Source organism: Heterodontus francisci, chromosome 16 (assembly GCF_036365525.1).
Source record: "Heterodontus francisci isolate sHetFra1 chromosome 16, sHetFra1.hap1, whole genome shotgun sequence".
Lineage (NCBI taxonomy): Eukaryota > Metazoa > Chordata > Chondrichthyes > Heterodontiformes > Heterodontidae > Heterodontus > Heterodontus francisci.
In genome coordinates this window covers 53,028,784-53,056,685 of record NC_090386.1, presented here as the reverse complement: position 1 = coordinate 53,056,685, position 27,902 = coordinate 53,028,784, and positions in this window count along the sequence as shown.

The following is a 27,902-nucleotide window of genomic DNA, read 5'->3' as shown; positions in this document are numbered from 1 at the left end:
AGAGATATTTATTGTACCCTACGTTCTAAATGTATGGATTTTATGTGTCTGCTGTCTTTATATGTTTTGTTTGTCCATTCTTTGGCTTGTACTTTGAACTATCGTGCTCTCTGGTTAGTACACAAAGAGCCCAATAAAAGTTTGCAATTGTAAAAGGCGAAAAGTGCATAGACACTCATGCACATAAAATAGCTGCAATGCTGCAGTGTGTCACTGTAAAATTTAATAATTTCAGCTCTTATTTGGACTGACACTTTATAATTCAACACCTAAGAGTAAAACCTAAACACACAAACATACTAAGCTTTTCGGCACATGACAAGCTCCACCCACTTTTCTTATGTGGTCTAGTAGCTGATCTATGCGTAGGAGTTTGTTATGTTGTAGTACATCCTGAAAAACAAGTTAATTTACTGAAAAAAGTCAAAGAAATTAGCATCACTGCTGAATAACAAGCTGACAACTGTGGACTTTAACCAAAAATATTCATTTTTTCAGACTATGTTTTTCCAATCTCCTTCACAAAGTATGACTAGGTGGATATGGAAGCCTCTTTTCCATTACACATTCTCCCCCCACCCCACCACCCCACCACCCCGCCCCTACCAACATGTACCCAACCCCTGCACAACCTGACACTCATATATCCTTGTAAAAGGCCACCTGGAGCATGAAAGCACCTATCAGTGGTGCTCACCCTGACAGATTGGAGGGTGGTCTACATCTCATATTTAAACCAGCCAGATTTGCCAGCCACTTTCTGCACTCCTAACACAATGATGAACCAACTAGAGGCAATTGCCATAAACAGATTTAGGGTGCAACAAGAGAAAAACTTCATTAAAATGAGTCAGCTATTCCACCAGGATTGATTTATTGAGGTAGATTTTCTGTTGCATTGCAATGAAGAGCAAAAGGAGTCAGGTTGCTGCTCCACTACCCATCAACCAACCCCTCAACTTCCAATGTGACTGCAGGATTTCCAGAAGATTCCCCATCATTTGAATATGGGTCTGTAAGGAGTTCTCCAAGAACCCCCACACCCCCACAACCACAGTTTCCTTTGGATGTAATTGTTGGGCACCCCAGCAATGGAGCACCTGAATAAACCTGGTATTGGAATTGTCACCCAGGCCACTGGTTTACCAGAGGGTCTGTGGCAATCTTAGGAGCAGACCAAACACTTATCAGGCAAGTTTTCAATACTAAAAAATCTTCAGGGTGATCTACGAAATCTCAAGGCCTTCTATCTATTTCTGTCCAGCAACAGGCACAAGACCTCGATGTTGACAGCACAGAGAGCAGCTGCAGCTGTTCTCCCATTTCCTCCTTCATATTAAGATTCAACTTGCAGCTGTGGGAGGAAGCCTGGAGCCAACCAAGGATAAGCAACTGGCCTGAAGCTGGAAAAATACATACACCAGCTTCCCACCAGTGCAGCACACCTGCGGTGGATTGTGCCTATCCAGTGAGCTCGCCTTGAAAATAATCAACTCCATAACCTTTCTAGAGTCGTTTAAGTTCCATGTCAGTGAATAATAGAATAGTACAGCACAGCAAGAGGCCATTCGGCCCATCGAGTCTGTGGCAGATCTTTCATAGAGTAATTCAGTTAGTCCCATTCCCCATTCTTTCCCCATATCCCTGCAATTTTTTCAGCTTCAAGTATTTATCTAATTCCGATTGAATTTGTATCCACCAGACAATTAGCCAGTACATTCCAAATTCTAATCAGTCATTGTGTAAAAATGATTTCCCCCATGTTGCCCATTGTTCTTTTGTCAATCACCTTAAATCTGTGCCTTATGATTATCAACCCTTCAGTCATTGGAAGTAGTTTCCCTTTATTTATTCTATCTAAACCCTTCATAATTTTAAACACCTCTAACGAATCTCCTCTCACCCTTCTCTGCTCTAAAGAGAACAACCCTAGCTTCTCCAGTCTATCCGTGTACTGCACATAACATAAAGACACTCCAGCTGTGGATGAACTACTGTTTTATATAGGCTTTTGTACTCTGTGCCTGTATGTATAAATCTTGTATGCTTTATCAACTTTATGTTGGTGTACCTACACCCCAAGGATTGCAGCAGTTCAAGAAGGCAGCTCACCACCACCTGCTCACAGGCAATTAGGGATGGGCAATAAATGCTGGCCTAGCTAACGACGCCCACATCCCATGAATGAATAAAAAAAAGTTGAAAAAAACTGCTTTGTTAACCTGTCCTGCCACCTTCAGAGATTGGTGCTCAAACACCCCCAGGTGTTTCTTTGTTCTTGCACCCCATTTAAAGTTGTACCATTTAGCTTGTATTATATCTCCTCATTCTTCCCAGCAAAAGATATCACCTCACACTTTTCTGCATTGAATTTCATCTGCCATGTGTCCGCCCATTCCACTAGCTTGTCTATATCCTCTTAAAGTTTATTATCTTCCTCACTGTTGACTACACTTTCAAGTTTCATGACATCAGCAAATTTTGGAATTGTGTCCAGTACCCCCAAGTACAAATCATTAATGTACATGAAAAATAATAGTAGTCCTAACAGTGAACTCAGGGTGCACCACTCAATACCTCCCACTAGTCTGAAAAACAGGCACTCACCACAACTGTTTGTTTTCTATCACTGAGTCAATATTGTATCCATGTTGCTACTGCCCCTTTTATCCCATGAGCTTCAATTTTGCTAACAGGTCTAGTATACAGTAAAATTTAATCCAACACTTGCAAATTCAAAACTGCCTCCAGTGCTGCTGAAACTTGAATGTAAGTTGCTGACTTAAAATTACATGACCACAGCTGGACTGCAATATTACTGTGTAAAATGTATACAGTTGTCTCACCACCTGAAGGTATTTTCCTGCAAGGACTGCAAGACCACCTCATTAGCTTTCAAAGTTAAAAAAAACCCCTAAAATAAATTACACATCTGCGCTTGATGCTGACATCAGTATTTTAGGACCACGGTCTATATCTCTATGTTTGTGGTTGAATGTCAGCACAGAGCAGACTCCTAATCCTTGGACACCCTCTTCTATTGCTGTTTTAAGTGATTCAATCCCACAGAACACTATGGGCAGAATTCTTGTCAGATCAGTGGCATTCAATCACTTACAGGAAAAACATGAGGTAGAAATCTCTGAGCAATGGTGAGCAGGGAGGGGAAGGGAACAGATTCCAATGCTAACTAAGTGAGAGGGGAAAGGAGAGTATCAACATGAATAGGAGGAAAAAAGTGTCAACAATAACTGGTGGGGAGGACCACAACAAATTAGAAGAAAACATTAATAAACTTGTAGTATGGACATACAATTGGCAAATTTCAATGTGAGGCATTACATTTTGGTAAGAAAAGTAAGGAAGTCACATATTTCTCGGAAAACAAGAATCTAAATAGAGTAGTGGAGCAACGGAATCAAGGAGTACATATACACAAATCACTAAAAGTTGTGACACAGATCAATATGGCCATAACAAATGCAAGTGAAGCACGGGTTGATTTCTAGAGGGATAGAATTAAAAAGTAGAAAAGTTACACTAAACTTGTATCATATCTTAGTTTGACCACACTTGGAGTATTGTGTACTGTTGTATAGAGGCACAGGAGAATGTGTAAAAAAGATTTATAGGGATGGTACGAGAAATGTGAGGTTATACCTATCAGCAAAGGATGAACAGGTTGGATCTCTTTTCTCTTGAGAAGGATGAGGGGTGACCTAACAGAGGTTTTTAAAATCATGAAAGGTTTTGATAGAGTAGACAGAGAGAGAGCATTTCCACTTCAGGGAAGAAAAATCTAAAGGCCATCAATATAAGATAGTCACCAAAAAATCAAATAGAGAATTCGGAAGAAACTTCTTTACCCAGGGAATGGTGAGCATGTGGATCTTGCTACCACAGTGAGTGGTTGAGGCAAATAGCATAGATCCATTTAAGGGGAAGCTAAGTGGGCATAGGAGGCAGAAAGGAATAGAAAGTTATGCTGTGTTGTTTGCTCTTAACACAAATGTACCAAACACTATAATAATGATTGGTAAATTAAACTAAGCGTTCTTTATTGAAGAATAACAGGATTCTAGGAGAACGCTTCAATACACGTGCTACTTGCTGACTAACGCTGCTCCAATTACTGTACCAAATTTTAACTTGCATCACTTCCTGTGATGATGTATACTAAACTAGTTACATATTCAGTAGTACCTTAATCAGTATTAAAGCAATTAAAGCAATATCACAAGATCCCCCTTTCCTTAAATAGAAAAATTACGTTATAAGCTATATACATATACATAATGAAATAGAATAATTGTGAACAATATTTACGCATGTATTACACATATTAATCATTCAAATGTCTCTGAAATGTACAAGCGGTCTGCTGACTCAACCTGATCTGGTAACAGTGAAACTTTGCTGAGAACTGGAATTGTCAATTCTTTTCTCTTAACTCATAGGTCTAGACTAACAATTATCTTGTACTTGGGTGTTGTATGTGTCATCTTCCTTAACTCCACTCTCAGAACTTGAATGTGAATGTGTTCTTGACACTACAGGAGTGTAAGGTATGATGATGTTGGATAACTCTCTCAGCTGATATCTATTCCTCCTCAACATCGCTCCATTCGGGGTGGTTACCTCATATGACCGTGGCTCATTGCAGATCTTTGACACTTCCGCAGGGAGCCATGTCTTCTTTTGTGGGTGAATCACTCTGACCTTCTGGCCTTCATGCAGAGGAGGCAACTCCACACCTGCATGTTTGCCATGTGTGATTTTCATTTCCTCTTGTCTTATCAATAATCTTTCTTGGACTGACGATGATCTAATCAGATGATGACTCGGAAGAGTTATCCTGACTTGCCTTCTGAACATGATCTCTGCTGGGGATGGTAATCCTGTATCTAGTGGTGTTAATCATTGGTACAACATTGCTATTTGTATGTCTTGATTGGTCTCCTTACATTTCAAGATTTGTGACTTGACCATCTGCACCATCCTTTCTGCTAGTCCATCTGACCTTGGATAGTGTGGAGATGATGTAACATGATTTACAGCCCACTTTGTGCATATGTCCTGGAATGGCTTACTGGTGTACTGTGGACTGTTATCCGACACTATCTCCTCTGGGCAACCAAAAAGATTAAAAACAGCACTTATCGTGTTTGCTACCAATGCACTTGATGTATCTATCAGTTGCCGAATGCAATTTGGAGAAGTAGTCGGTAATAAGTAAGAAGTCATCACTACTGACAGTAAATAAGTCAGTAGCTATTCTTGACCATGGATGTGATGGAACATCATGAGGATGGAGTGGCTCTTTGTGTTGACTCGGATGATGCTCCTGACATGCATCACACATCCTCACCGCTCGTTCGATATCGTTATTGATCTGTGGCCAATTAACTGTCTCACGTGCAAGTCATCTTGATCTTTCAATGCCCATGTAACCTTGATGTAATTGGGTAAGGATAGCTTGACAAATTGCTTTTTGTATCAATACTTAAACGTCCTTGAAAATGACTCCACTTGATTTCCCTAATTCGACATGATTTGGTCTGTGGGAATCTCTTGCATTGTATCCGGCCATCCACTGATGATGAGTTCCAATAATGCCCTGAGGATAGGATCTCTGGAAGTCTCTCTTTGGAGCTCTTCACATTTGTTCTGGTCAAATTGCATCAGGTCAATGTTATACACATCTTCTAATTCCACATCTACTTCATCCATTTGGACATCCAATGGTACATCTTCTGTCTTCTTGGGGTTGGGCAACCTGCTCAATGTGTCAGATGTAACCAAGGGGTTTCCAGGTTTGTACCAGATCTTGCAATCGTACCCCTGTACTTTGATTAGCAATCTTTGGAGTCGAGGGGTGTGCTGGTGAGTGGCTTTTGCCAAATCATTTCTAGTGGCTTGTGATCAGTCTCGACAACAAAGTGCTTGCCAAATAGGTATGTGTGGAATCTGATGATACCAAACACTAATGCCAATGTTTCCCATTCTATGTTTGAATAGTTCGCCAGAGCAGGAGACAAACTTTTAGAATCGAGTGCAATTTGTCTACCTTCCTGTAACAGACATGCTCCGAGACCCTTTCCTGAAGCATCTACTTCGAGTATAGTTTCTTTTCTTGGGTCGTAGTATTGTAAGCATGCTTCAGCAGAAAGTGACTGTTTTAACAAATTAAACATGTGTTGATGATCTCAATGCCACAGGAGTGGCATATCTTTCCTGAAAAGTTCATGCAATAATGATGCTTTCTCAGAGAAATTCAAGACAGATGGCACTATGAAATTAAACAAGCCCAAACACCTCTGTAAATCTTCTTTATCTTGAGGAGTAGGCATTGATTGCACATCCTGTACTTCACTGCGATCTGGTCGTATTCCAGCATCAGAATAGATTGAACTGAAGAAATGAATATGGCTCACATTGATAGCGCATTTTTTGCTATTAATCATGAGACCTTCTCTTCTAGCCATGTTCATTAGAATGTGAATATTCTGATCATTCTCTTCCTTGGTGCTTCCCATGACCGCTATATCATCCACAATGCAAACACAACCAGGAACACTCTCGGTAACGCGATCCACATGTTCTTGGACCAGGTGTTAACTCACTGGCAGATTGAATGGTAACCTCAGAAAGCAACACCTTCCAAATGGTGTTCTGAATGTTGTTTGTTCCTGTGAATTTTTAAAAACCAATATGCATGCTTCACATCCAACTTTGAGAAGAAGTTGGCTCCAGAAAACCTTGGGTTGAGCTCCTCCAGTGTAGGTGTCTTGTGAGGACACTTTTCGAGTGCTTGATTTAATCTTCTGAGATCCAAACACACTCTCCTGGTACCATCTTTCTTAATTACAGTAGTTTTAGAGTTACTCCAATCTGTATGTTGCTGAACATGGTGAATAATGCCTTGTCATTCCATTGTATCAAGCTTGGCCTTTAGCTTGTCTTTTATGTGGATACTGCAATTCTGCGGTGGATCCATGGAGGGAACTGCATTGTTTTTCAGAAGAAGAATGGCGTATCCTATAAAATATCCCACAGTATCAAATCCATCCAGGTATTTCTATTGCAGATCTTGAAATGGAAATTTTATCGGAACGGTAGCCAACCAGAAAGGCAGTGTTCTGGCAGGATTGGGCTAGAAAAAAAGTTGATCCAAATCTGAGCTGCGAGACTGCACTGTCATTTGTTGTTGGTTGTTGGTTTTTGCTCTGAAAAGAGCTCCGTGGGCAGAGTCTCCTCGTGCAGAGGATGAAAGCCCACCAGTAAGCCATTCCAGGACATATGCACGCTGCCTTGATTATCTAGCATTAGCCCTTTACTGAACTCGTGAGTCACTGCATGCTGGCAGTCTTGCTACCATTGGACCATTGGTGTCAACAACATAGAAGACTTGTGGCGACCATGCAGAACTTCCATTTCTGCACTTCATTGTCAATGCTCCCACACAGTAGATTGGTGAACCGTTATATGTGGTGAGTCTAGTTCTGGTTAGCTGTAACATAGACATCCACATTGTTAGGTACATGTGTTTGAGTATCCACAGTGGTAAAATGTTGGTGCTTGCCCCAGTATCTATCTTCAGTCATAGCCTGTGCTTGCCTCTTTTGTTAGGACATATAATTTCAATTGTGGTGAAAGCTTCCAGTTGTGTGATTGCATCCATATGCTGTGTGACTTTCAGTGTATGGAAGCTTGCTCACTTTCTAGTTTGTGCTTGTATCTTTCAGTGTTTTCTTTGATGTCCAGGTCTCTGCCTAGCTCGTAGTCATGCCTGTGCTTGAATTGGTACTTTGTGAACTCTTTTTCATTCTTGTCTTTTTGGTTGAGCCGTGGCTTGCTGTGGCTTCTAATCGTTTCATTCGCTACCAGCTTTTCTACACCATCTTGCCCAGTGCCCTTTTTGACCACACGCCTTGCAGGTATCTCTGTATACAGGAGTTATGTGGCTGATGCATTAGAATGCACCTGCCACACACCTTGCCCTGTTGAAGTGCCTTGGCTACCTCACCTATGGTTGTTGCTGCTCCAAGCAGTGTTATATATTGCCTGCTTGCAGTTATGGATTCGTATTTCCTGCCATCTTTGAGTAGTCTGTCGATGTCGTATCCTTTTTTCTTATCAAGCCAATCCTTTTGGAATGCCTTTATTGGAGTCGATGCAAGTTCTGTGTCTGAGAAATCATAATCTTTGCCTTTTTCTTGACAGCTACTGATGATCAGGTCAATAGTTTTTTTGGGCTGTTGTCTACGGGCCATTAGTTTGAGTCAATGGATTCTAATGTTGACCTTGACTCTTTGATCTTCTAGCATTTTCCAGAATTTAGATGGGTCTTTCTGGTCTGTTTCTGACAGCCGAGAAGTGTTGATGTGATAGAAGCCTTCATTGCCAATCGCTTTCTTTATTTTTATCGCTTGCTTTTTGGGTTCTGTGACTGCAAGCTCTAAAAAACATAACTCCATACACTGTTGAAATAGTTGGAATTCATGAAGGATATCCGGACCTTCCAATTCATAGCTGGATATTTTGTTGTCATGGCATCAAAATTTTGTGCTTCACAAGAATTCTTTTTGCCAGGGCTTTCCCCTTAAACTACTTTTCCTTTAATGGCTTTGCTTCAAGGTAAAGCAATGCAGCAGCACCGGACCTCTTCAATGCACGTGCTACCTGCTGACTAACACTGCTCCAATTACTGTATCACATGTTAACTTGCATCACTTCCTGTGATGATGTATACTAAACTATTTACATATTCAGTCAGATGTGAATCAATATTAAAGCAATTAAAGCAATATCACAACAGGTTATGCTGATAGAGTTATAATGAGGAAGAATGGGAAGAAGCTTAAATAGAGCATAAATGCCAACATGGACTGGTTGGACTGAGTGGCCTGCATGTTCTACATAATTCTGTGTAACTGGGGAAGGAGGTGGGAAGGAGAGTGTCAACATGAACTAAAGGCATTGGAAGGAGTGCACAATTCTAAATTTGTTGTCAATGGTCTTCGAGTAAATGGGGCCAAGTTTGAAAGAAAAAGGAAGAGAGACTTGCATTTCTATTTCTATAGTGCCTTTCATGATCTCAGGGTGTCCCAAAACACTTTACAACTAATGACATACTTTTGAAGTATAATCACTATTATAATGCAGCAAACACAGCAGTTAATTTGCGCACAGCAAACTCTCGAAAACAGCAATGTGATAATAAGCAAAATATCTGTTTTTAGTGATGTTGATTGAGGCATAAATATTGGCTAGGATTTGAATCCTAGACTTGCTATTGACTTTTTGAAATAAAAGTTTATACACTATTTTTTATCGAAACAATAGATTATCTTGTGAACTTTCAAAGTAAATTAATTGTTTTGAAAATTACAAATAGAGACTAGGTGTTGAATTTTCAGGTCCCGCCGGGGTGGGAACAAAGGTGGGGGGGATATAAATACTGGCGCAGGCCGGCATACCAGTTTCCCAATGCCGTCCTTGGCACCAACTAGTTTCATCAGGATGGGGGAGGGGGGAGGGCGGCACCGTTCCCACCTAATCCATTATCAATGCCAATTAACATTGCTAAAGAGCTCATTGAGGGGCATGTTCAGATTTTGATGGGGGTGTGAAAAATGCATGTACTATATGGGGCAGACCAGTTGCATGAAGGCGGACACACACGTGGAGCCAGTTATGGCCAGCCCAGGGACTCAGGTGGGCCCCATGAAAGGGTGAAAGGCGCAGAGGGGGACTTGGCCATTGGCACACAAGTACCATCGGGTCAGCGCAGATTGCAGGGAGAGTAAGCGAATGTGCAGCGCAGAGGATCATTACCCTCCTGGCATCAGAGGGCTATAAGAGGAGGGGGCAAGGCAACCAAACACAATTGAGGTGTGGGGGGAGGGGGGGAACCCGAGCACAAGGAAGACAGCAGCAATGGGTTCACGTTGCTTAAATTTTGGGTCCAGTGGTGATAAGGAGCAACACCTACCATGAAAAGGGTAAAGCCCTGGGCATTAGCAGCACAGAGGAGAGTGACGAGAGGCAGGAAGGACATGGTGGCCATACCCTCAGCATAGGATGTTCTGCCAAAGATGGAGCTACATTGAGATGACTGAGAACCAGTGCTATAGGACACTCTGACTCTCCAGGCAGACAGTCACAGAGATCTGTGCCCTCATCACACCTTGCAGCACAGCTCACCATGCCCTGCCAGTGGCCATCAAAGTCACTGTGGCCTTGAATTTTGCCTCTGGCTCCTTCCAAGGATCAGCAGCAAATCTTAGTGGCACCTTGCAAATGGCTGCACACTACTGCATCTCACAGGTCACTGATGCCCTTTTTGCCAGAGCTGGACAGTACATTCAATTCTAGACAGATGCAGCCTCACAGGGACAGAGGGCATTGGGTTTCCCCTCCATTGTTGGATTCCCCCAGATGCAGGGTATTATCAATTGCACCCATGTGGCCATCAAGATACTGGCTGACTACCCAATGAGATTCATCAAAAGGAAGGGCTTCCACCACCACAACAAGAGCTTCCTGTGTGTGTGTGCTTGCTTTCCTGGCAGCTGCCATGACCCCTTCATCCACCAGCAGTCCAGACTGCCACAGCTCTTCACACCAACATCCCCCAAACTCCATGGATGAATTCTAGGGTGCAAGGGATAGCCTTAGAAGGGATGGCTGCTCGCGCCTCCACGAGAACCTGAGACAGAGGCACATAGGCATTGCAACCGTAGCCACCCGCTCACGAGGACAACCACGGAGCAGGCCATTAGCCTTCTGAAGATGTAGTTCCTGTGCCTGGACCTATTGGGTGGTGCCCTACAGTACACCCCTGCAAAGATCTTGTGCATTGTGGTGGAAGGCTGCGCTCTTCATAACATGGCCCTCCAGAGAGGTGAGGACCTTGAAGGCGGTGAAGCGTTGGATGGACACAGCTCATCAGAAGAATAGGAAGAGAAGGACATGGAAGAGGAAGAGGAAGATGCAGCGCACAGCAATGGCCCTGCTGCACCGGGAGATGGCTCAGGCCGGCAGGGCTCAAGAGTCTCATCAGGATGCCATCAACATCAAGAATCATCTAATCTAGGAATGGCATGGTATGGAATACACTTTGTGCTGCCTGTGAAAACGCTTCCATTGAAGGCGCAGCCTGGAACAGCTCAGTTCTTACCGCCAATGAAGGATGCAAGTTTGCCCAGAGGTTTCGATGTTATCGTTTATGGATTCTTGCTCCCTTTCACCACTTTATCCCTCTTCTCCTGTAACACCATTAAGAAAAGAAGCTCACACGTCTGGCTTCATGTATCAATATTTACAGCGTGTTCCAAAAGTAACAAAGTGCACAGTTACAATTGAAAGAGAACCCAGTGACCCACTTAGTGCTCTGCCTGATGCGATGGCCTCAGCTGTTGGCCACTTCTACATAATGTTCCTCTTGTGCCCTGAGAAGAAGTGGAGCCAGCCTGCTCACTTGTCTCTGCCTACTGCTGAGATGCACGTGGCGATCAAGAAGGTGGCATTGTGGGCACCTCCAGAGGCTGTTGCACTGGCATTATTGCAGGGACAGCTTCCTGCTGCCTAGATACTCCCTCAGTCAAAGGAACCAAGGAGGTTGCTGATGATGTTGGTGCCTCGTGAGGGGTGGCACCTTAATCCTCCTCGTGGCAGTCTCAGCCCTTGGCTGGCGCTCCAGAGGGGTGCCACCAGTTGGGACGCAAATGCCATCCCCTACATACATCCCTGCACTATCATCACCACTGAACGGTCAAGGCTACATAGTGTGACATCCTGCATGCACTCCAAGTGCTGCCGCATATGGCTATCCATGAGGTTGGCTACGCTCTCAATGGAGGAAGGCATGTATTCAAAGCCCTGAGCCACGGTAGCACACATGAGCTGAATGAGCTTCTCCATTCTCAGCCCATGACCATGCACTGCCTCAGGAAACTTCCACATGTGGGAGCACACCTGCAGCTGCTGGTCTAGGCAGAGCCTCCTTTCCTATGACTCCTGGAATCTTAAATTTGTGCCCAGCTGAGCATGGCTGTGACTGTCCCCCAACCTCCGATGAGGACTGCTCACAGCTGCCTCTGGCACTTCCTCCTGCACACTAGTGCTGTGTTCATCATCCAATGCCACCCTGTGCACAAGGGGTCACCAGGGTGACTGTATTTGTGCAGGTTGAGGGTGTGCTTGTAGGGTGTGATGGTGCTTTGGCTGAACTCTGCTGTTGTTGTGCTTGGCCCGGTGATGGTGAGGGAATTGCTCTAATTGTCTCAACATCTGCACCTGTGGGAGATACAAGAACAGATCATGAGAGCCAACCTTGGAGAGCAGAAGCCTCTGCAGTCCTGAGGCTTCACAATGCAACTCAGACTTCAGTATGTTGCTGGGCGCACTGGAGTGCAATGCATCCTCTTAATGAACACTTTGCACTCTGTAATTACCATCTCCATCACAGATGCCCATTTCACCTTTCCCGACTTGCTCTTCAAAAGTGATGCTGGCAATGTCCATAGCTCCCTCCCCCTTGGTTGTGATAACGTGCAGGTACGGATCCCCTCCTCCCATTTGGACCCTTTTGCAGGCATTATAGGCCCGTTTCTCCTGCCTGGACAAAAGAGAGCATAATAAAGCACTGCTTGAGATGGCTTGGCCATGTGAGCCGCATGGAAGATGGAAGGATCCCCAAAGACACATTGTACAGCGAGCTCGCCACTGGTATCAGACCCACCGGCTGTCCACGTCTCCGCTTTAAAGACGTCTGCAAACGTGACATGAAGTCCTGTGACATTGATCACAAGTCGTGGGAGTCAGTTGCCAGTGTTTGCCAGAGCTGGCGGGCAGCCATAAAGACAGGGCTAAAATGTGGCGAGTCAAAGAGACTTAGTAGTTGGCAGGAAAAAAGACAGATGCGCAAGGGGAGAGCCAACTGTGCAACAGCCCCGACAAACAAATTTCTCTGCAGCACCTGTGGAAGAGCCTGTCACCCTAGAATTGGCCTTTATAGCCACTCCAGGCGCTGCTTCACAAACCACTGACCACCTCCAGGCGCGTATCCATTGTCTCTCGAGATAAGGAGGTCCAAAAGAGGTCCCTATGGCCAATGCCAGCTGCCCCTAATCATTTGAAGCTGCATGTTTCAGTGCTGGCTTGTCCTCAATAGCACTATGTCTCTGCGCCATTCTGAGGGGGTCAGCAAGTGCCCAGGGTACTCACTCCCCCCATATTCAGGAGCAGTAAATGCTCTCAGGCTCCTCAGCTGGTGTGTCTGCTGGAATTTGAATACCCAGAGGCCTGTTCTGAGGGTTTGGCATTGAACTCACCTTGCCAGAACCAATAAGGTCATTGAACCTCTTCCTACACTAGGCCCAGTTTCTGTACAGCACACTCTGTCTGCTCACTATGTCAGCTACCTCCTTGCTGGAAAGGTGGCCTCCTCCTGCTACCGTCCCGGAACAGGACCTCCCTACTCTCTCTTACAGCCTCAAGGAGGGCCTGCAGGTCTGCAGCCATGAACTGAGAGGCTGCTCTGCCCTGGGTTCCAGGCATCTGCCTCTCCTGAGACATTTTTCCAACAGCAGGTAATGTAATCAAATGGCTGCTGTTGTCTGCTTAAATCAAGCCCACACTTGTACAGTTCTGCTTCCGTTCCCGTTCCCGCCCCCGCTTCTGCTAATTGCTGTCCAAGCCCATCGTTTTAATGGATGCCTGATAGTATCTAATAATTTTGGTTCACAGATGTTAAATACCTAGTAGTTGAAGGTAATAGGGTGAACAAGTGTTGGGTATTGATTAGTTAATTGTACTCAGTTGTACATATAAAGAGCCAACCAGCACTGGCTGGGTGTTGTTAGGAGTGGAGAAGTAAGCTCTGTGACAAGCAATAAACAGTCTCCACCAAAGCATCCTAGTCTCAGTGTCTTCTTTACAAACAGGTTTGGAAGTTTCTCTAACAATGCCCACATCAAATGGGGCAGGTGACTGTTCCCCTCCGGGGCCGGGTTCAGCACTTGGAACCAGTTCTGATATCCGCATGAAAATCCTGCCCTCAGGGGTTTAAATAAAATTGAGCAATAGACCCTTCATTGTAGATGAAAGGAATTGCGATGGCAATGTTTATTGTAACATTGAATAGTGAAAAATATGCCAAATAAAGCATTTATAGAATTCTGAAGGGGGGGGAATTCCTAAAGTCTCCTCTAGAAAGTAAAAATTGTGTTGTCATTGTTTGCCTCCTACTTCAAGCACTTGTGTGATTTTGTCTTTTTTCATTCCAATCTGAGTGAAGGAATGGTACAGCTTAGACATTCATATCCCACTGCACTTGCATTGACTTTACTTGCTTTCACCTCTAATCAGGTTATATTCAGAGCCATTTCTCAATGATCAGTTTGTTTTGTGGGGTGGGAGTTCTGACAGCTTTTTTGAAGTTGTTGCCTAGCTTTTGCTAGTTTTTTCAATTCTCATGAGTACTAAATAGTGACAAACAAAATAAAGCACAGAAGTTTTTAGAATATTTTTATAAATCAGTTTTCATTTCATTTTTGTTTGAATTGTTAAATTTGTACAAAATTCCCTTTGAGTTTTAGCTCGAGTATTTCATATGCTGCCATCTCCCTGTTGTAAGGAATGGAATGTCCTTCAGGCTGACTAATCTCTGTGCGGGTAGGCAATGAACCCTTATCTCAAAACCTGGCTCAAAATTCTGATGTTAGAAAAGCACTGATTTCTTTCTGTCCCAAGCTTTTGTGTCACAGGTACCATGACTGATACCTGTTACCGCTTTCGGAATGCCTTCAAAGAATATTTTATTTTCACTAAACACCACATGCTTTTTGTATCTGTTTTTAAAAACATAGTAGCTCAATGTTTCTTTAATCTATTTTCCTTGATGGTTAAGAGAGTTGGGGGAGGGGAAGCAGTGCAAATCTCTGGTAAAGACTAACTCACTGCTTGCTCAGCAGCCTCATTTGTCACACTATGGTTCTTGTAAATCAAAACTTATCTGAACTCCCAGCACAGGTTTTGATTGTGTTTTTGCATACTTACAAGGAGCTTCCATCACATATAGGATTCTTATTAAGAAATTTGACATTTAATCCTGCCCCATGTTATCCCGATCGAGATTTAATTTCACGCTCATTGTTGATTTTTTCATGCTGTTTTTGTTAGCCCAGATTTTTTCATAAACCCAGATTTTAAGTCAGGTGGGAATCAGTCTTGCAGGGACTGAGGTTAATGACACTGTGCCCTGACCCCAGCAGTGTGAGGCCTGGCCAACTTTACCTCCCTGGCCTCATCTACATGAATCCTGTCAGTTTCTCAGCCAGACTTGGTGGATAGCAGCAGATGGCCAGGAGATGAGAAAGGAATGAGTGGCAATAGGAGGCCTCAGCTGGGGAGCCAAGGGAATGGTCCATGGCACTGAGATAAGTTGTGGTGGGGGAAGTGGCGGTGGGGGGGGGGGGGGGGGGGGGCGGGGGTTGGCTTTGGGAGGGCCTCCTAATCGTGAAGGATGGCTGAGCAGGGGAAGTAAATGAAGTTTAAAATATTCCGTATTTGGTTCTCTACCGGCCACGACTCTTCTTCGCACTAACTTGACCTGACAGGGAAATTACAATCACTTCCCCACTCAGGCCACGTCTTCAATTACATCATTGGAGCCCAATCAGTTTCCACCAGGCAGGCAGAGTTAAAATCGTCCCTATAGAAGCACAGTGTTTACTGATATCACATTCTTGAAATGCAGTGCATTATAACTCACTGCGATAGGACAGCAATCTCACAACTGATTGCAGCCAGCGTCATATGAATTATTTTATTTTTTATTTTATTTAGAGATACAGCACTGAAACAGGCCCTTCTGCCCACCGAGTCTGTGCCGACCAACAACCACCCATTTATACTAACCCTACAGTAACCCCATATTCCCTACCACCTACCTACACTAGGGGCAATTTACAATGGCCAATTTACCTATCACCTGCAAGTCTTTGGCTGTGGGAGGAAACCAGAGCACCCGGCGAACACCCACACGGTCACAGAGAGAACTTGCAAACTCCACGCAGGCAGTACCCAGAATTGAACCCAGGTCCCTGGAGCTCTGAGGCTGCGGTGCTAACCACTGCGCCACTGTGCCGCCTTATATTTCACTGGGCTAGTCTCTCTCCAAGGTTTGATGGTACTTCGCGTTCCCTGTGAAACAGATGTGGCGAGGCTACAGTGCAAACTTCACGGTTCAGCATCGGCATTTACAACCAGGCCCCAAGCTGTTAAGCTGAACACTCAAAATTCTTTTCAACAAATTGGCATGGATCCAATCCCAGATGTTACATGCTTTGGTGCATACCCAAAGTTAAAGGAGCATCAGTCCATACGACCACTTCCAGCTGAGGGACACTTCCAGCAGGCTCCACTTTAAAAGCCAAAGAAGAATATCAGGGTGATAATTACTATTAGTCAGTGAGTTGGTAAGCAGAGGACAGAAATTTCATATCATCAACAAAAAAAATTTAGGAGAAATCATTTTATGCAAAGAATTGTTAGGATATGGAATGCCCTACCACAGCAGTCGTGGAAGCAGGATACATATTTGAGAATGGAACATTGAAAAAGGCAGGGAGATGGAACTAAATGGCAAGCTCTTTTAGAGAGCTAGGGCAGACATAATGAGCTGAATGTTTTGCTATAAAGTCCATAATTTTAAGCTTATTTCATTGTAGGATGGCAGTGCTCCATGCCTTGCCAATAATGGAGGCCAGATTGAAATTTAACTGCAGTACCAGCAGGACATGGGAACAGATGCAGGAAAATACAGTAGATTTTATGAAATCTGTCAAGAATTGACAACAATATCATTTACCAGGTGGGTGGTATGTGCCACAAGCTGGGACCTGTCAACCTGTTCACGCTTACTGCTTGTCCATGGCAATCCTTTACACAACCTCACAGTTCTTTCACTTTCTCCCAGGCACAACCCATAGGGCAACAGGGCACACAGTTAAAATGCAACAAACAATTAAAGTCATACTGAACTCACAACTCCTTAGGTGTCAGGTTGGGCATAATAACCATTCCCTTGCTCTGATTCTAAAAGGCACACTAAGAAAAAATATTGCTTGATAGTTATATTGCTTGATATATATTTAAATAATTTAGCATTAAATTTCAGGCCTAAATGAGGATGGCACAGGAAAGGCAGGCACTTTAGCTCACTACAATTAGAACATTGCTGAATTGAAAAGCATAAAGATACTGGCACAGAGCCTGCTTTCCTTATTCAGCACTTCCTCTGTCAGTTATGCATCATAGAATCATATAAGGAGACCATTTGGCCCATTGAGTTTGCGCCAGCTCTCTGAAAAAGCAATTCCGCTAATCCCACTGGGTGTACATGGACCACATGGACTGCAATGGTTCAAGCAGGTGACTCACCACTGTAGTATAATGTGGAATACTGGACATTGAGTTGCTACTGGGTTAAATATGCTAATCAGGCTGTATACCTCATCACAGGAAGTGATGTAACACCATGTGTATGGAACCCTTGTGCACAGGCTTGGAAGATATAAACCATAGTAGTAAGATGTGTTTAATAAGGCTCCCATTTCTTTTAACTGATCCGACTCTTTAGATATTCTGTACTTGTCTAACAGTAAGCAGAATATTATATGGTGGCAGCGGTGGTGGCAATGGTAAACAAGAATGATTGAAAAGTCCCCACCTTTCTGGAAAACTTCAAAAAGTTGCAGGCCTGAATGAAGCTGAGGCTGACCAAAGTGGTATTGATGATTTACCAGGTATCGCACTGTGTCAGGTCTAGCTACGAAGCCGAGCAGTGTGCAGCTCAGTATGGTGTTGGGAGGAAGCACAAGAGAGATCTTTTGAGAGAATCAAAGAAATGCTGATATCACCAGATGTGTTAGCTCACTATGACCCGAGCTACCCACTATCATCACTGCAGATGCATCTTCTACAGGACTGGAAGCAGTCCTGTTTCAGATACAGACAGATGGAAAGCACAGACCAGTTTACTACGCATCCCATTCACTGACAGAGACTGAACAGAGATATGCAGCAGATACAGCAGATGTGTGGTCCATACCCCAGTGGCAAGACCAGAACAATATGATGTATCCCTCATTGAAGAGGTAGAAACCTTTGCATCAACAACAACCACAACTCTACCAGCGAGAACACAAAGATTGATGGAAATTATGATGCACAGAAATCTGATGAAGTATGCGCTGAAGTCAGAGACTCTGCAGCAAAGGATGGCCAGCACACATGCCACACAATCCTATTCTTAGACAGTGCTATGAACAGAGAGAACCTCTCATTGTGGTTGATGATTTACTCATTTATGACAAGAGATTGGTTATTCCGAGAATTCTGAAACTAGACATACTACAAAGATTACACCAAGTACATTTGGGCATCACAAAATGTCACGCCAGAGCAAGAAATTCTGTTTGGTGGCCAGCTCTTTCAAAATCACTGGAAGAGATGATGTCATCGCCAGGAGACAAGAGAACCACTGATGTCATCTTCCTTTCCATCAAAAACGTCTTGGGATGGATCTTCTTGAACACAGGGAAAAAATGTTCTTGATTATAGTAGATTATTACTCAAGATTGATAGAATCATAGAAAATCATAGTAAGTTTAAGGTACAGAAAGAGGGCACTTGACCCCTCGTGTCTGTGCCGGCTGAAAAACGTTTCATCTATCTAATCCCACCTTCCAGCATTTGGTCCGTAGCCTTGCAGCTTACGGCACCTGAGGTGCATATCCAGACTCCTTTTGAATGAGTTGAGGGTCTCTGCCTCAACTACCCTTTCTGCAATAGGGAACAGTTTCTCTCTAACTACTCTGTCTAGACTCCTTATAATTTTGAACATTTCTATCAAATCTCCTCTCAACCTTCTCTTCTCTAAGGAGAATAACCTCAGCTTCTCCAATTATTCTTAATAACTAAAGTCCCTCATCTCTGGAACCATTCTCGTAAATCTTTTCTGCACCCTCTCTAAAGTCTTCACATCCTTCCTAATGTCCAGTGCTCAGAATTGGACACAATACTACAGTTAAGGCTGCATCAGTGTTTTATAAAGATTCCTCATAACTTCCTTGTTTTTGTATTCTATGCCCTATTTATAAAGCCTAGAATCCTGTATGCCTTTTGAACTACTTTCTCAACCTGCCCTGCCACCTTCAATGACTTGTGCACATACACCGCCAGGTCTCTCTCCTCCTGCACCCCATTTAGAATTATACCCTTTAGTTTATATTGCCTCTCCTCATTCTTCCCACTAAAATGTATCATTTCACACTTCTCTGTATTAAATTTCATTGGCCACGTGTCCACCCATTCCATCAGCCTCTTGAAATCTATCATTATCCTCCCCACAGTTCACAATATTTCCAAGCTTGATGGCATCTGCAAATTTTAAAATTGTACCCTGTACAGTCCAAGTCATTAATATATATCGAGAAAAGCAGCGGTCCTAGCACTGCACCCTGGGGAACACCACTGTACACCTTCCTTCAGTCCAAAAAACAACTGTTCTGTTTCCTGTCACTCTTCATATCCATGCTGCCACTGTCACTTTTATTCTACGGGCTTCCACTTTGCTGACAAGCCTGTTATGTGGCACTTTATCAAATGCCTTTTGAAAGTCCATATACACCACATTAATTGCATTACTCCCATCAACTCTTTCTGTAACCTCATCAAAAAGCTCAATCAATGTAGTTAAACACAATTTACCTTTAACAAATCCATGCTGGCTTTCCTTAGTTATTCCACATTGTCCAAGTGATTGTTAATTTTATCGTTTATTATCGTTTCTAAAAGCTTTCCCACCACCAAGGTTAAACTGACTGGCCTGTAGTTGCTGGGTTTATACTTACACCCTTCTTTGAAGAAATTCTCCAGTCCTCTGGCACCACCTCCCATATCTAAGGAGGATTGGAAGATCTGTCATTTCCGCACTTACTTCCCTCAGCATTCTCCGTTGCAACCATTTGGTCCTGGTGACTTATCAACATTAAGTACAGGCAGCCTTGCTACTACCTCTTCTTTAACAATTTTTAGCTCAAACAGTATTTCGGTTACCTCTACCTTCACTATGACTTTGGCAGCATCTACTTCCTTGGTAAAGATTGATGCAAACTACTCATTTTTATGCCATAAATGACTCTATGTCTCAGACATGTCCTCTGCCTTCATCCATATATCCCCTTTTTGGTCCTGAATTGGCCTCACTCACCATCCCCTCCACCCAATCCTTATTATCCTCTTACTATTTATATGCCTATAGAAGACTTTTGGATTCCCTTTTGTGTTAGTTGCCAATCTCTTCTCATAGTTTCGCTGCCTCTCGTTTTCTTTTTCACTTTCCCTTTGAACTTTCTATATTCAGCCTGATCCTCGCTTGTATTATCAACCTGGCATCTGTCATATGCACCCTTTTTTTTTACTTTATCTTACTCTCTATCTTTTTCGTCATGCAGGGAACTCTGGTTTTGGTTGCCCTACCTTTCCCCTTGTGGGAATGTACCTCAACTGTACCCGAACAATCTCTTTAAATGCAGTCCCTTGTTCCGTTACAGTTTTGCCCGCTAATCTTTCATTCCAATTTACCTGGGACAGGTCCATTCTCACCCTTTTTCCAATTCAGTATTTTCACTCTAGATTGCTTCTTATATTTTTCCATAGTTAGTCTAAATCTTATGGTACTATGATCACTGTTCCCCTAATGACACTTGATCCAGTTGACCTACCTCATTCCCCAGAACCAGATCCAGCAGTGCCTCCTTCCTTGTTGTGCTGGAAATGTATTGATCAAGGAAATTCTCCTGAACACATTTCAGAAACTGTTTTCGTTCTCTGCCCTTTATACTATTACTATCCCAGTTTACATTAGAATAATTAAAGTACCCCATTATCACTACTCTATAGTTCTTGTACTTCTCTGTAATTTCCCTGCAAGTTTGTTCCACTATATCTTTCCCACTGTTGGGGCTGGATTTTGACCTTCACTGGGTTCGGGAATAGAGGCAGACAGGCACTGCCCCCAGTTGGAGTGCTGTTTTTCAGCTCCATCCCAGATGTGGCGGGGGCCAATTTCACTGCCTGGAGGCAGCCTCCCAGTGGTAGACCAGACGACCAGAGCTCCAGGCAGGCTTAGAAGCCCCCCTCCCCACCAGCCTGGATGCAGCACCAGCCGCAGGCTGCCCTGTAGAGGGGTTCCCTCCCCCACAGTGGTGGTCAGGCTGGAAAGGCCATTTTTAATTCATACTTTGAAAATGTTGGAGAGAAGGAGCCTCCATTTTGAAGCGCCCTCTCTCTCTCACTTATCTGCCATGGCATCCTTCTGTTGCTTTCAAGCAGGAAGCCCTCTGATTAGGCTTCCATCTTTGAGAGCCTTCCCGCTGTCCCTTAATTGGCCTCTCCGGGGAAAATCACAATGAATGACTGTTCCCCAAACAGTGCGGGATTCTGACCCCCCCCCCCCCCCCCAGCTGAGCCTGACGGCTGGGTTCAGAAGCCTGAAGGGAAGATCCTGCCTCTGTCTTCAAAGCTGTAATTACCACCTGTGTTTTGTTGTTAGCCAGTAAGAGTGTTTACATTTTTTAAACCTGTGGAATGGACAGAGAGACTAGTCTAAGAATCAATTACAAAACATAAAATTCAACCTTTGCATAAAACCCTTAGAAAGTCACAAAGAGGTGCTCCCATGTTGAATCCCTCAACCCAGTGCTGCCAGGCTGATACTCTATCCATCCCTTACCTGCTGACTGAGCTCAGAAATCCACTGGTGACTCAAATCTCGGGCTTGATTTTCCAAGATCGGAGGTAGGTGGGTGCTAAAAATAGTCCCACTGGCCAGCTTGCCGGTTCCCCAGTTCCATTATGCCCTGGGTCATCTTTGTAGAGATGGGATGGGGGGAAGTGGCAGGGCTATCTGTCCGCATGCAGTGGGTAGTCGATCCAGGTAGTTAATGTCCACTTAAGGCCAATTAAAGGAGGCCGAGTGATATTTTTCACTTCCTGCAGGCAGCAGGTGCCAGTTTAGCTGCCTGGATGTGGCCTCCTGGCGGCAAACCAGGGGCGTAGCACTCCAGGCAGGCTTAAAGTCCCACCCGACCTACCTGGTGCTGTAACAGATGCAGGCCATCCTGTAGAGGGGCTTGCCCTGCCCCCCCCCCCCCCCCACCACCACATTAGTTGCCTAGCTGCAAAAAGCATTTTTTAGTTTAAATTCAAAACAAGTTGGAGAGAGGGTGTCTCCGTTTTGAGGTGCCTTCTCACTCACTTACCTTCCATTGCAGCCTGTTTCTCATTTCAAGCTGGAAGGCCTCTGATTGGCCCTCCAGCTTTGAGAGCCTGCCTGCCGTTCTCAATTGGTTGACAAGCCCACCCGCTGGCCATTAATTGGCCGTCCTGGGGTAAATGACAATGAGTGATTGCTTCCCACACAATGTGGGCTTCTGACCCACATTTCAGCCTGAAAGCGGGGTTCAGAATACCTCAGGGAAAATCCTGCCCCTCGCCGTCAACTGCAGTTGTACCGTAATTCAGTTTCCCCCTTCACAATGATGCCAGATCAAAAGACTTCCTCATGCTGTCAGACTGCAGAAGCCCCTGCAATATTTTTAAATTCCAGGACCCCTACCCTAGCTTCCAAGCCAGTGTCCAATTTTACCAAGGCCCAGGGTCGTTTCCCCAATCCTATCAAAGAGCAGGACTTCAATTTTCTATGTGCAACATGATAGGAGATCGACAAATATTATATATTTTTGTACATATTTCTTAAGAGTAGGATATTGTTTTCTTGAAATCATGACTGCAGGAAGCTGTGAGGCAGCTGAGAGGAAAGCTGAATTGAATTGGCCAAAAAAACACTACAAGGTAAACAAAGTTTAATTGGCAAATTTATTGGCAATGTTCTGTGCCAATGCACTCAACTTCACATGGAAAATTCCAGCTATTAATCATCACTCCCTCACAGAATACAAGTGAGGTCAAGCAAAAGTTCATTGATGATTACACAGCATTTTTGATTTCTTCCACAGTTTACTTATGTTCTAATGCACAGTGCCATACCATCTGGAAGACAAATAAGGGAAGTAGATGAAAGTTGAAAACAGGGGAATGAATTTTCAGCGATAAATTTGCTACATTGAAAATATTTTTCTGAATGCACAACAGAAATAAAACTATGCTATTGGATTCACAGTTGTCTTAAAAATCATTAACAAGAATCTTTTATCATGGTTAGCATCCTTACATCTACGAAAGATGATAGACAAACAGCAAACATCCATTTAGGTGGGGTGTCTTCTCTTGGGTGCACCTTTGTTGATGGCTGTGAAGGCCAATCCTTGACAGGCAGGTTCTGCCACAAGTGTCGCACATGAAGCTGCCACATGATACGGTGAGTTGTTGTTTTTGACTTTGGTGCCTGTTGCCAAGCTGCTGTAGCAACTGATCATCGTGGTAGTGCACACCAGTCCACAGGATGTGTTGCCATTTCCCTCTTTCGCCAGTTAGTGACTCCTAAGTGCGATAGTCGACATTTAGGGCCTTTATGTCTAGCTTGCAAACGTCCTTGAAGCAGAGCTTTGGGCACCCTACTGGCTGTCTGGCCCCGGCCACCTCAAAATACAGAAGGTCCTCGGATATGCGACTGTCTTCCAACCTGCGGACATGTCTGATCGCCTCTGTTTGATTAGTGCCAACACACTTGGGAACTCTGCCTTTAAGAGGACTGCCACATTTGTTATTTCATCCTGCCAAGATATACATATCATACTGATTTTATTTTTGTGGGAGATTAATAGCTGTCTTGGTGAGTGAAATGGCAGCACCTCAGAGATAACTGTAATATCTTCAAAAGGGTCGTGGATAAGGGTGATGGTGTCATAGGGAGGGTAACAATTGTAGATTTGGAAAAAGCTTTAGGCCTTAATAGGGTACCAGTGTCCCCAGGGAAAGTAGCAGAGATCTTTGTGAGGAAAACAGCAGCAGCTTCACAAAGGTTTGTTAGGTCAGACTTACTCTGAAACTCCCTTAAGATGATACTGACAGAGTGGTGATGATACTAAAAGAGTGGTAGTCAATGGGGTGAATTTAACAGACCCCCGGACGTCAGGGGTCGTGGCGGGGGGGCGGTGGTGCAGAAAATGCCTCCGGGAGAGGCCCACCAGAGGTCCCAACATCGGGAAGGCCCAGTCTTATATTGCTGGCGGTGGTGAGGCCTCATGGCGGCCACCCCCCACTTGGAGGTGGGCTCAAAATTTAAATATGTTAATTTATTTAAAGAATTGAATTAAATAGTAACTGCTTCCCCCCCCCCACCCCATGTTGGTACCGGTGCGATATTCGTGCTGGTGGCCGGCACTCCTGCGCCTTCGGATCTCCGTCGAGGGATCCAATGCAGGACACTGGTGGGGAGTGGGGAGCAAGTAAGTATTTCAGTGCAGGGGTTGGGGGGGAATAGGGTCAAAGCAGTCCGATTTGTCTAGGATGATATTGACAGAGTGGTAAGGGGTTGAAGGTAAAAGTTCATAAACTTTGGAGGGGGATAGGTCAAGTATGGAAGGTAAGTGTATTGTGGGGGGGAGAAGGCAAGGAATAAACTGTATTGGCCATGGGGGGGGGTGGGGGGTGCTGGCGGGGAGAGGGGCAAAAAACATTACATTCATTTTTTCAATAACATTTAAAGGCCTATAACTTTAAAAATGTAAACAAAATTGAAGGGCTCAAAGCACTTTTAAAATGGCATCGGCGCCTGCAAAATGTCAACTGATGCCATTGCCGGGGACAAACCGCACGCTCCCTCCACGTCATCAGGTGGGGAGGTGGGGGGGTGGGGGGGGGTGGTGCAGTCCGCCTCGGCCATGTAAATGAGCCATCGCGTTTAATATCGTGGCAGCTCAGCAAATTAAAACCCGTGGCTGCAAGCTTGTAAAATGCAGCCCAATATCTCTTCATGACAGTCGCAATCCCACTTAATCCCACTCCTCTAGGGATGGGCTAGGAGTCGGAGGGGTGGGGGTGGTTGTAAAATGGTGAGGGAAGGAAGGGGGTGGAGTACCAGTTGCCTTCCCACAACCATGACAATTTACCAGCAGCAGGGAAGGCGAAGGATAGCCCTCCCACCCAGAGACCAATTGAATTACTTAAGTAGCCAATTAAGGGCCTCTTCCCATCGCCACTTTCATTTTATCAGCAGTGTGTGGGCCCTTAATTCATGGGGAGACCACCAGGTAAACCCTGGTGGCTTCCTTGCAGGCTCAGGGACCCTCCTAATTGGGCAGTCTCTGGCTCACAGAGGGACCCCCACGCCAGCAATGGTTTCTGCGTATTCTTGATCTCACTCGGTTTCCGAGCTGTAGCAGGTTTATTTTCCCATTCATGGGATGTAGGTGTCGCCCGCTAGGCCAGCACTTATTGCTCATCCCTAATTGTCCTTGAGAAGGTAGTGGTGAGCTGCCTTCTTGAACCACTGCAGTCACTGGGGTGTAGTTACACCCACAGTGCTGTTAGGAAGGGAGTTCTAGGGTTTTGACCCAGCGACAATGAAGGAACGACGACATAGTTCCAAGTCAGGATAGTGTGCAGCTTGAAGGAGAACTTTCAGGTGCTGGTGTTCCCATGCAACTGCTGCCCTTGTCCCTCTAGGTGGTAGAGGTTGCGGGTTTGGAAGGTGCTGTCAAAGGAGCCTTGGTGAGTTGCTGCAGTGCATCTTGTCGATGGCACACACTGCTGCCACTGTGCTTTGGTGGTGAAGGGAGTGAACACTGAAGGTGGTGGATAGGGTATCAATCAAGCAGGCTGCTTTGTCCTGGATGGTGTCGAGCATCTTGAATGTCATTGGAGCTGCAGCCATCAAGGCAAGTGGAGAGTATTCCACGACACTCCTGACCTGTGCCTTGTAGATGATGGACAGGCATTGGGGAGTCAGGAGGTAAGTTACTCGCCTCTGAATTCCCAGCCTCTAATCTGCTGTTGTAGCCACAGTATTTATGTGCTGCTCCAGTTCAGTTTCTGGTCAATGATAACCCCCAGGATGTTTATAGTGGGGGATTCAGCGATGGTAATGCCATTTAACATCAAAGGGAGATGGTTAGATTCTCTCTTGTTTAAGATGGTCATTGCCTGGCACTTGTGTGGCATGAACATTATTTGCCACTGATCAGCCCAAGCCTGGATGTTGTCCATGTCTTACTGCATCAGGGCATGGGCTACTTCATTATCTGAGGAGTCGTGGATGGTGCTGAACATCGTGCAATCATCAGCAAACGTCCCCACTTCTGACCTTATGATGGAGGGAAGGTCATTGATGAAGCAGCTGAAAATGGTTGGGCCTGGGACACTATCCTGAGGAACTCCTGCTATGATGTCCTTGGATGATTGACCTCCAGCAACCGCAACCATCTTCCTTTGTGCTAGATTTGATGCCAACCAGTGGAGAGTTTTCCACCTGATCCCCATTGACTTCAGTTTTACGAGGGCTCCTTAATGCCATACTTGGTCAAATGCTGCCTTGATATCAAGGGCAGTCACTCTCACCTGACCTCTTGAGTTCAGCTCTTTTGTCCACGATGGTAAAGTTGTTGTCATGTCAAAGCAAAACCTTCTACTTCTTCGAGAAGCAAAATATCTCTTTCTTATGGTCCCGCTGCTCAAATACACGATAAAGCATCTGTGTGATCCGCTGTTTCTGTGGAAATATTCAGTTTTCACGTCAAATCTCATCAATCTTAATCTAAACCTCTGTACTCTTGGAGGTGACTTTGCAAGCTCTTTTGAGTTTAATAGAGTAACCAATGGTTTATGATCTATTTCCAGTTTGAATTGAAGTCCTAGGGCGTAATCTGAAATTTTTTCACATGCCCAGGTTGCTGCCAAAGCTTCCTTTTCTATGACTGCGTATCTCTGTTTGGTTTCAGTTAACAAACGAGAAGCAAAATATACAGGTCTGCATCTCCCATCTCTCTGCACTTGAAATAGAACTGCACCCAATCCTGTAGATGATGCATCGGCAGCTACGATGGTGGATAGCTCTGGGTCATAATGTGCTAACACTTCTGATGATACTGACATGTTCTTGATTTTCTCAAAGGATTCTTGTTGGGCTTCTTTCTAACACCAAACATTGTCATTTTTCAACAATGGTTGTAATGGCTCATTGATCATGGCTAAATTCGGTAGAAAGATTCCTACCGATTCACATTTCCATAAACCTTGGAAGCTCTATAACATTTTTACACTCTGGGAAATCCTTTATCACTTCTGTCTTTTGTGGATCCACTGTAATACTGGACCATCTATTATATGTCCAAGAAATCTTACCATTAGCTGTGAAAAAAACACACTTTTTGTTCAATGTGAGACCTGCTTCTTCCAATCTCTGTAGCACTGCTCTCACTCTTCTGATTGGCTCCATGAATTAAGATGTCGTTCATATGGTAGATGATCCCATCTAATCCTTCTAGGATTCTCAACATCGTCCTTTAAAAGATCTCCGGTGCTGATGTAATTCCGAATGGCAACATGTTAAAACACAATTTTCCAAATGGTGTTATAAATTTTGTTAAGATCTTAGATTCCTCATCCAATGGCAGTTGCCAAAATCTGCTGTTGGCGTCCAATTTGGTAAAAATTGTGGTCTTCCCTAGCTTTTCCAAACTCTCAACTACTGATGACATTGGATGCATTTCTCCTTCCACTAAAGCCTGGCTCAGGTATAAAATTAAAGCCTGAACCGGGCCCGACCTGACCACAGCGAACCCGAACCCGACCTGAGCCTGAGCCCTTTAATTTTTTCCGTGCCCGACCCGACCAGATGCGACACGAATCTTCTTCATCTGTTCCAGCAG